The following is a 7,105-nucleotide window of genomic DNA, read 5'->3' on the forward strand; positions in this document are numbered from 1 at the left end:
TGGATATTGTGAAGGCAAAAGTTATAGGGCTTATCAATAAATTAGATATGGAAGGAAAGAGCGGAAAAAAAATCAATGACTCTGGACTCTAAAGCTGGCTGATTAAGACAGCGGTATCCTGAATATAAACAGGAAAGAATGAAGGATGGTAATGTTTAAGACAATAGATGACAAACCTGGTTTGGGTCATGCTATATATCATTCCGCACATCCATTTATTTGGCACATCTTACAATTTGCGTCCAAAATGCTTCTTCTCACATCAGGACCTCTCGTCCCTATCTATACAGTCATCACCTTAGTGCAAGCCCTCATCGCCTCTTGTTTTACGTTTTACAATCCATCTTCTACAGAGCCGCCAAAGGGTTCTCCTTGGCCAGTTGGGTGGCACCGTGCTTAGCGTGCCAGTCTGCAAGCTGGTGACCCTGGCTAAGTCACTTGGCCCCGCTTGCCTCAGTTTCCACTCTGGTATCTTTGCTAAGAAAACCCCATTATGGGGATGGGGCGGGGAGAGGGAGGTAAGATTGGGGGGGGGAATTGTAAAACTCAAAATAAATAAAGTCTTTAATAAACAAAACGATCCCATCAGGATCAGGAAGGGTCGGGCACAATCAAGAACAAGAAAAACCTAGAATGCCGAAGGGGCCTGCGGGCGGGTGGCCGAGGCCGGGCTTGGACACTGCCGAGAGGCGGGGAGACAAGGGGGCCAGTCCCGGGGACGCGCCTTCTGGGGGGAAAAAATGAAAATGGGCAATTGTCACGGAGGTAAAACGAGGAAGGAGCAGCGTTCCGGGGGTGCCCGAGCTGCGGAGGGGTCCATGAGGGGGCGGCGGGGCTCGCACGGGGGGTCTTACCTGTCTCCCAGCAAAGACAAGGCCACGCCGGCCCGGCTCTGGGAAAGGCCGCGGGAATGCCTTGCCAAGGCGCCGCCCTCACCCAGCCCCCAGGCCCGCGGCCGTGCCCGCCCCGCGGGCAGCTCCGGGCGGCGGTCGGGCCCGGCCGTACCTTCAAGCGCGCCGAGCGGCGGCGGCAGCAGCGTCCCGCGTCCCCGCGCCAGGCCCGTCCCTCGGCGGCGGCACGGCGGGGGCGCGGGCGCGCAGGCGCGGGAGGGCGGGGCACGCCGCTCCCGCGCGGGCCGCGCGCCCCCTGGCGGCCGGAGGTGCTCCTGGCGCTGCCGCCGCGTGGCTTTGTGTTCGCCTCCATCGAGGCAGCACGTGCGGGCCGCCGGGCCGACGCCTGAGCCCGGCCCAGCCTCCCCAGGTGTGAGCGCTCAGCCCTTCTTAGGACAGGTAGGCTGCGCCTCATCTGCCCCCCCCCCGACCCCAGCGTACCGGGCGGCGATGGATGCTAAGAAAGGGGGGAAAGAGCGATGCTGAGGGCTTATTTTATTTGTAAATGCTTAAATTTTACATTCCTGGGGAGGGACCCTGATGGGGGAGGGGGAGGAAGCTCTATCAAAGCCGAAGATGCACTGATCGACGATTTATATTCTAGAGAGCATCTCGGGGATGGGGGAGGAGCCCCAATATGTTAGATGACTCGCCTATCCTGTTATTTCAGCTGAAAGAGTGGAACGTAGGACATCTAGACTCTGAGAGGAGCTTCTTAACAAACGATTGTCCTTCATTCTCCAAGAGGACCAAAATGACGCTAAAATGTTGGGGTCAAGGTACAGTGTGTCCAACTGGGGCTGATCAGACCAATATTCAACTTGGGAGACTCTAACACAGATCAGGCACAAATAGTTCCATGTGAAGATTTGGAGGGGAGTTGCTTCTAAATTCACACACCTCAGTTTCTTTTGAGATACTGCAATTCTTTTTTGTTCATAGAGCAAAGAGTGTCTTCTTTGATGTGGGCACACCACGCTGACCAGTTCTACGCCCCTGTCTCCATGAAGAAGAACCCAATACAAAGCTTTGCAAAGAAACCTTGAGAGTGATTGGACATGTGAATGAATGTTCTGTAATATAGTCATTTACACAAACACATGGCTTTAGAACAGTATGATCAACCCCAATGGAGTGGCGGTACAGTTTGAAGGCTTGACAGACAAGTTTCAGAAAGGACCTGAGTGTCCAACACCTTATCTCATCAGGTGATCTTCAGAATCATCCTAAGACAATTGAAATGCAAGCTATTCATCCCTGTGTGAAGATCCCTCTATGTAGAAGTGATGGGCTTTGCCACTATCTGTGTAACCTGGAACAAGTTATTCAAACCTCTCTGGTCTCCATTTATTTCCTCATCAGTAAAAATGAAGGGGTTGAGGGGTGGCTAGGTTGCACAGTGGATAGAGCACCAGCCCTGGAGTCAGGAGTACCTGAGTTCAAATCCAGCCTCAGACACTTAATAATTACCTAGCTGGGTGGCCTTGGGCAAGCCACTTAACCCCATTGCCTTGCAAAAAAATGATCTTTTCCATCTCTAATCCCTGTGATATTAACCTAAAAATAAGACTCAAAGAAAAATTTATTCAGTAAGACAAAATATTGCTCATGATATATGATGTTTTTTGATAAGGATAATTTACCAGGTCAATTCTCACCATTTTCACCACCCCCCAGAAAGCTTTCTTGCCTCTGAATTCCTATAGCAATTATCAAACCAAAGGAATTATCTGACAGTTAGCCGTTGCTCTATTATTATTTTATGTCATTTCCAAGGATATTCCCTTTCTCCCTAATTTGATTATAAATTCCATGAGAGGGTCCTTGTATTTGTATCTTCAATGCCTAAGAAAAGTGTCTTACATATTAACTGTTTACTGATAACACAATTCAATTCAAGCAAATACAGCAAACATTTTTAAGTAGCTACTGATGGCAGATGTTAGTAGAAGGGAAAAAGAGATTCTAAAATTTCCTTAAATCCTCATTGGAGATTTGGTGAAGTAGATTAAGAAAGGACAGAGGGGGCAGGGGTGGGGTAGCTAGGTGGTGTAGTAGATAGAGCACCGACCCTGGAGTCAGGAGGACCTGAGTTCAAATTCAGCCTCAGATACTTAATAATTACCTAGCTGTGTGGCCTTGGGCAAGCCACTTAAACCCATTGCCTTGCAAATATTTAAAAAAAAAAGAAAAGAAAGGACAGACAGAAAATTGTGATATTACTTAAGCTTCAATTACTTATGCCACATAGTAAAGATCATAACTACCTCTTCACATTGTGATTTGAAGCTCTTGTTGCCTGAGTTGAAAGCTGAGTTATATTAAGCCAATAAAAAACTCCATAACTATAACTTTGGTCTTCATCTTGCCTGAGAGGACAATATAATACTATCACATGGTACCTGCCTCATAAGGATGTGATTAGGCTCAAATGAGAGAGTACATAAGAGCTTTGTTATCTTTGTGTGTGTGTGTGTGTGTGTGTGTGTGTGTGTGTGTGTGTGTGTGTGTGTGTGTCATGAACTCTTTTGACAATCTATGGACCCTTTCTCAGATTTTTTTAAAATGTAAAAAAAAAGTATAAGAGGATGACAAGGGAAATCAATTCTATTGAACTAAAGTTATTCAAATATTTAAAAACCAAATTCCATAAATCCCAGGTTAAGAACTCCTATAAAGTGATATCTGAATATATTTTCATATACTTTTATATACAAATTTACATATACACATGATGCCTCAAAATCTTAGTGCTGTTTTAAGCTACTAAAGCTTAAAATGATTAATTATTAAACTCTGAGTTATTCTTAAATTATAAACTATTAAATTTAAAAATGCTTTGTATTCGTATATATATTACATCAGTTATGATTTAAGTTAAAAGTTGTTGCAATCAATTTTCATTTATCTTCTTGAATATGGCATTGGTATATCATAACATTTCTTGGTCATACCTATAGAATATGTTCTCTTATCTCTATTAAATGAGAAAGGTTGGACAAGATGAACTCTATATTCCTTTCAGATTACAAATTCAAGGATCTTGTCATCCATGATATTCACCTCAACAATATGATGACATATTTTACATATTTAAGATTCTCAGGCATAATTCAAGTAAATAAAATCATAGCTTGGGTTCCACCTCTTTTCTGAGGTCAGTTATTAGCACTTAAAGTTTACTTTGCATTTACTTTATATATATTTACTTGGTAAATGGTCTCAGACCGTGATGCAATAAAAATTACACGTAATAAAGGGTGAGGGAAAGATAAACTTAAGAACTAATTGGAAATTAAATAACTTTATCCTAAACAATGGGAGGATCAAACAGAAAATAATAGAAATAATCAATAATTATATCCAAGAAAATGATAATGATGAGACATCATACCCAAATTTATGGGATGAAGCCAAGGCAGTTTTGAGGGAAAACTTTATATCTCTAAATGCCTATATGAATAAAATAAAGAGATCAATAAACTGGGTATGCAACTAAAAAAAGCTAGAAAAAGAACAAATTAAACATCCCCAATTAAATACCCAATTAGAAATTCTGAAAATCAAGAGAAAGATTAATAAAATGGAAAGCAAGAAAACCATTGCTCTCATAAATAAAACCAAGAGTTAGTTTTATGAAAAAGCCATTAAAATAGACAAAACTATAAAAAAAGATAATCAAATTACCAATATCAAAAAAGAAACTGGTGAAGTAACCACCAATGAGGAGGAAATTAAAGAGATAATTCGGGGCTACTTTGCTGAACTATATGCCAATAAATTAGATAACTTGAGTGAAATGGATGAATATTTACAAACATACAAACTGCCTAGATTAAGAGGAAATAAATTACTTAAATAACCCCATTTCAGAAAAAGAAAATGAAGAAACCATCAATAAACTACCTAAGAAAATGTCTCCAGGTTCAGATTTACAAATGAATTCTACAAAGCATTTAAGGAATAATTCATTCCTATTCTACATAAACTATTTTAAAAAATAGGAGAGGAAGGAGTTCTGCCAAACTCCTTTTATGACACTAGCATGGTACTGATACTGATGCAAAAATCTTAAATAAAATACTAGCAATGAGACTATAGCAAGTTATTACCAGGACAATACGCCATGATCAGGTTGGATTTATACCAGGCAGGTAGGGGATGGTTCAACATTAGGAAAATACTCAACATATAAACATATATAAACTCAACATAAACATATCAATAGCAAAACCAACAGAAATCATATGATTATCTCAAAAGATGCTAAAAAAGCCTTTGATAAAATACAACATCTTCCCTATTAAAAAATACTAGAAAATTTAGGAATAAATGGAAGTTTTCCTTAAAATAATAAAGAGTATCTATCTAAAACATCAACAAATGTTATATTTAATAAGAATAAACTCAGCATTTCCAATAAATTCAGAGGTGAAAAAAGGATGCCCATTATCACCATTAATATTCAATATAGTATTAGAAATACTAGCAATAGCAATAAGAGAAGAAAAAGAAACTAAAGGAATCAGAATTGGCAATAAGGAAGCAAAACTGTCATTCTTTGCAGATGATATGATGGTACACCTAAAGAACCCAAGAAAATCATCTTAAAAACTCCTTGAAACAATTAACAAATTGAGCAAATTATCAGGATATAAAATAAATCCACATAACTCATCAGAATTTCTATATATGAACAACAAAGCCCAAGAGTAAGGGATAGAAAGAGAAATTCCATTTAAAATAACTGTATGTGTGGCCTTGGGCAAGCCACTTAACCCCGTTTGCCTTGCAAAAACCTAAAAAAAAAAAAAAAAAAAAAAAAAAAATAATAAAATAATTGTAGACAACATCAAGTACTTGGAAATCTACCTCCTAAGACAAACCCACAAACTATATGAATACAATTCCTCACCCAAATAAAGTCAGATCTAAATAATTGGAAAAATGTCAAATGCACATGGCTAGGTTGAGCTAATATAATAAAAATGACAATTTTACCAAAATTAAATTAATTATGCAGTGCCATACCAATCAAACTACCAAATAACTACTTTACCAGCTAGAAAATATAGTAAGAAGATTCACCTGGAGCAACAAAAGGGCAAGAATAGCAAGAGAACTGTTGCAAAAAAAAGGTAAAAGAAGGTGGATCTAGCTCTACCAGATCTAAAACTATACTATAAAGCAGCAGTCATCAAAACTGCCTGGTACTGGTTAAAAAATAGAGTAATGGATCAGTGGATTAGGATAGATTCAAAAGAAATTGCAGTAGGGGGCAGCTAGGTGGCACAGTGAATAGTGTACCAGCCTGGAGTCAGGAGGACCTGAGTTCAAATCTGACCTCAGACACTTAATAATTACCTAGCTGTGTGACCTTGGGCAAGACACTTAACCCCCCCATTGCCTTGGGAAAAAAAACACCAAAAAAAGAAACTGCAGTAAATGATTATAGCAATGTACTATTTGAGAAACACTAAGATATCAGCCTCTGGGAAAAGAACTCATTATTTGACAAAAATTCTTGGGAAGAGACTTCCAGACTAGATGGCAGAGAGAAGACAGACATTGTGCTAAGGTCTCCTAATCTTCATATAGATAGATAGATAGATAGAGATAGAGATATATAGATAGAGATATAAATATATAGATATAGATATAGATGTAGATATAGATATATAAAATATGAAACAAACTTCTTAACAGAAATCCAATCAACAAAACCCAGAAAGAGAAGCTAGGAGAACATCTCCCTCAAGGGTTGTCTTCCAGGATTGTGGGTGAGCCAGGCGCAAAGAGCAGAGACTCTGCCAGGGGCACAGGACAAGGTGAGAGCCTAGAGCAGGTCAGCTGCAGAGCTATGAGCCAACTGGGGAGCAGAGGAATTGACTTCAGGACTGACAGTCTGGAGCTTACCAGTAGGGCTGGGGGGCAAGTTCCAGTGAGGGAGAGTTGCAGACATCGATCCCTGAGCTCCTCTGGTCTGGAGGAACTCAGAGTCCATACCCTCATTTCAGCTGAAGCCTCTTCCCAGAAAAAAAACATAATTACGGCCTACGTCCCTGCCTGGCTCAGGTGTGAGTAGTAGAGCTCCCTCAACTGTGAATAGGGAGAGTAATTACCTTACTCCATGGTATAACCCACTATTATTCAAAGATAAAAATATTCAGTAGCTTCAACTACCCCTTCCAGGCCATAGACACTCCAGGTCACAG

The 7,105-nt window shown here is 40.4% G+C and overlaps 1 protein-coding gene across 2 annotated transcripts in view; it reads right to left on the reverse strand.

The window, feature by feature from the left end:
* Positions 1–1,080, reverse strand: part of ANKRD46 (ankyrin repeat domain 46) — a 36,804-nt gene extending 35,724 nt beyond the window's left edge. Inside the window, exon 1 of one of the 2 annotated variants that reach the window (XM_074200637.1) lies at positions 1,006–1,080. The gene's annotated coding sequence lies outside the window, so the exon portion shown is untranslated. The other variant, XM_074200636.1, reaches the window with a different exon arrangement.
* Positions 1,081–7,105: the final 6,025 nt, after the last annotated feature.

The sequence above is a fragment of the Macrotis lagotis genome, chromosome X (assembly GCF_037893015.1).
Source record: "Macrotis lagotis isolate mMagLag1 chromosome X, bilby.v1.9.chrom.fasta, whole genome shotgun sequence".
Taxonomy (NCBI): domain Eukaryota; kingdom Metazoa; phylum Chordata; class Mammalia; order Peramelemorphia; family Peramelidae; genus Macrotis; species Macrotis lagotis.